This window comes from Arachis hypogaea, chromosome 13, assembly GCF_003086295.3.
Source record: "Arachis hypogaea cultivar Tifrunner chromosome 13, arahy.Tifrunner.gnm2.J5K5, whole genome shotgun sequence".
Lineage (NCBI taxonomy): Eukaryota > Viridiplantae > Streptophyta > Magnoliopsida > Fabales > Fabaceae > Arachis > Arachis hypogaea.
This window is the reverse complement of record NC_092048.1, coordinates 59,233,689-59,236,842: the sequence shown is the minus strand read 5'-3', so window position 1 is coordinate 59,236,842 and position 3,154 is coordinate 59,233,689. Positions and strand designations below refer to the sequence as shown.

General features: G+C 37.4%; 1 non-coding gene across 1 annotated transcript; it reads left to right on the top strand.

Annotated features, from left to right (window-relative positions):
• Positions 1–1,953: 1,953 nt before the first annotated feature.
• On the top strand, positions 1,954–2,061 carry LOC112738676 (small nucleolar RNA R71). Its single transcript, XR_003169622.1, has one exon. It is a non-coding gene; the product is annotated as a small nucleolar RNA R71 (small nucleolar RNA).
• The last annotated feature ends 1,093 nt before the right edge of the window (positions 2,062–3,154 follow it).

Sequence of the window (3,154 nt, the reverse complement as noted above, 5' to 3'; positions counted from 1 at the left end):
TGCTGCTTGTTTCTGGCGTTTAACGCCAGACAGATGCTTGTTTCTGGCGTTTAAATGCCAGAATGCTCTTCCTCCAGGGTGTGCTATTTTTCATTCTATTTTTGATTTTCCAGTAGTTTTTGTGACTTCACATGATCATCAACCTAAAGAAAACATAAAATAACAATAGAAAATAAATAGATATAGTTAAATAACATTGGGTTGCCTCCCAACAAGCGCTTCTTTAATGTCAATAGCTTGACAGTGAGCTCTCATGGAGCCTCACAGATATTCAGAGCATTGTTGGGACCTCCCAACACCAAACTTAGAGTTTGAATGTGGGGGTTCAATACCAAACTTAGAGTTTGGTTGTGGCCTCCCAACAACAAACTTAGAGTTTGACTGTGGGGGCTTTGGTTGACTCTGCAGTGAGAGAAGCTTTTCATGCTTCCTCTCCATGGTTACAGAAGGAGATCCTTCAGTTTTAAACACAAGGTTATCCTCATTCAGTTGAAAGACCAACTCTCCTCTGTTCACATAAATCACAGCTTTTGCTATGGCTAGGAAGGGCCTTCCAAGGATGATGGATTCATCCTCATCCTTGCCAGTGTCTAGGATTATGAAATCAGCAGGGATGTAAAGGCCTGCAACCTTTACTAACACGTCCTCTACTAGTCCATAAGCCTGTTTCATGGATTTGTCTGCCATCTCTAATGAGAATTTGGCAGCCTGTACCTCAAAGATTCCTAGTTTCTCCATTACAGAGAGTGGCATTAAGTTTATGCCTGACCCCAGGTCACACAGAGCCTTCTCAAAGGTTATGGTGCCTATGTTACAGGGAATTAGGAATTTACCAGGATCCTGTTTCTTTTGAGGTAGGGTTTGCTGAACCAAGGCATTTAGTTCCTTGATGAGCAATGGAGGTTCATCCTCCCAAGTCTCATTACCAAATAATTTGGCATTCAGCTTCATGATTGCTCCTAAATATTGAGCAACTTGCTTTTCAGCATTGTCTTCATCTTCTTCAGAAGATGAATAGTCATCAGAGCTCATGAATGGTAAAAGGAGGTTCAATGGAATCTCTATGGTCTTTAGATGAGCCTCAGTTTCCTTTGGTTTCTCAAAGGAAAACTCCTTATTGGTCAGTGGACGTCCCAGGAGGTCTTCCTCACTAGGATTCACATCCTTTTCCTCCTTTCTGGGTTTGGCCACACCAAGTAAGGTTATGGCCTTGCACTCTCTTTTTGGATTCTCTTCTGTATTGCTTTGGAGAGTACTAGGAGGAATTTCAGTGACTCTTTTACTCAGCTGGTCCACTTGTGCCTCCAAATTTCTAATGAAGGACCTTATTTCATTCATGAAACTTAGAGTGGCCTTAGATAGATTAGAGACTATATTTGCTAAGCTAGATGGACTCTGCTCAGAATTCTTTGTCTGTTGTTGAAAGGATGATGAAAAAGGCTTGCTATTGCTAAACTTGTTTCTTCCACCATTATTAAAGCCTTGTTGAGGCTTTTGTTGATCCTTCCAGGAGAAATTTAGATGATTTCTCCATGAGGGATTATAGGTGTTTCCATAGGGTTCACCCATGTAATTCACCTTTGCTATTGCAGGGTTCTTAGGATCATAAGCTTCTTCTTCAAAAGATGCCTCTTTAGTACTGTTGGATGCAGCTTGCAATCCATTCAGACTCTGAGAAATCATATTGACTTACTGAGTCAATATTTTGTTCTGAACCAGTATGGCATTCAGAGCATCAATTTCAAGAACTCCCTTCCTCTGAGGCGTCCCATTACTCACAAGATTCCTTTTAGAAGTGTACATGAACTGGTTATTTTCAACCATGTCAATGAGTTCCTGAGCTTCTGCAGGCATTTTCTTTAGGTGAATGGATCCACCTGCAGAATGGTTCAATGACGTCTTAGATAATTCAGACAGACCATCATAGAATATATCCAGGATGGTCCATTCTGAAAGCATGTCAGAAGGACATTTTTTGGTCAGTTGCTTGTATCTCTCCCAAGCTTCATAGAGGGATTCACCTTCTTTCTATTTGAAGGTTTGAACATCCACTCTAAGCTTGCTAAGCTTTTGAGGAGGAAAGAACTTGGCTAAGAAAGCCGTGACCAGCTTATCCCAAGAGTTCAGGCTATCTTTAGGTTGAGAGTCCAACCATATTCTAGCTCTGTCTCTTACAGCAAATGGGAAAAGCATAAGCCTGTAGACCTCGGGATCAACCCCATTGGTCTTAACAGTATCACAGATTTGCAAGAATTCAGTTAAGAACTGAAAAGGATCTTCTGATGGAAGTCCATGAAACTTGCAATTCTGTTGCATTAGAGAAACTAATTGAGGCTTTAGCTCAAAATTGTTTGCTCCAATAGCAGGGATTGAGATGCTTCTTCCATGTAAGTTGGAATTTGGTGCAGTAAAGTCACCAAGCATCTTCCTTGCATTGTGGTTGGGTTCGGCCATGTCTACTTCTTTTTCAAAAATTTTAGTGAAGTCCTCTTCAGAATGTTGTGTTTTAGCTTCTCTTAGCTTCCTCTTCAGAGTCCTTTCAGGTTCCGGATCAGCTTCAACTAGAATGTTCTTATCCTTGCTCCTGCTCATGTGAAAAAGAAGAGAACAGAAAAGAAGAGGAATCCTTTATGTCACAGTATAGAGATTCCTTTATGTGAGTAGAAGAAGAAAAGAATAGAAGAAGGGGAAGAGAAAGAAAAGAAAAAAAAATAATTAAAAATAAAAGGAAAATATTTTTGTTTTTATTAAAAAAAATTAATTAAAATTCGAAAATTATAAGGAGAAATAAAATTAAATTAAAATTTAAAATAATTAGTTAATTAAAAAGAATTTTAAAAAATTAGGGAGGAGTTTTCGAAAATTAAAGAGAGAAAATTAGTTAGGTGGTTTTGAAAAAGATATGATTGAAATAGAAAACTTTTAAAAATAAACCAAAAAGTCAAGTAGTTAATTGAAAAAGATTTGAAAATCAAATTTGAAAGGGTGAGAAGTTAGAAAAGATTTTGAAATTGATTTTGAAAAAGATATGATTGAAATTGAAAAAGATATGATTGAAATTTTATTTGAAAAAGATTTAAATAGAAAATTAAAAATATTTGATTTTTGAAAATTAAAGTTGATTACTTGACTAACAAGAAACTAAAAGATAGGA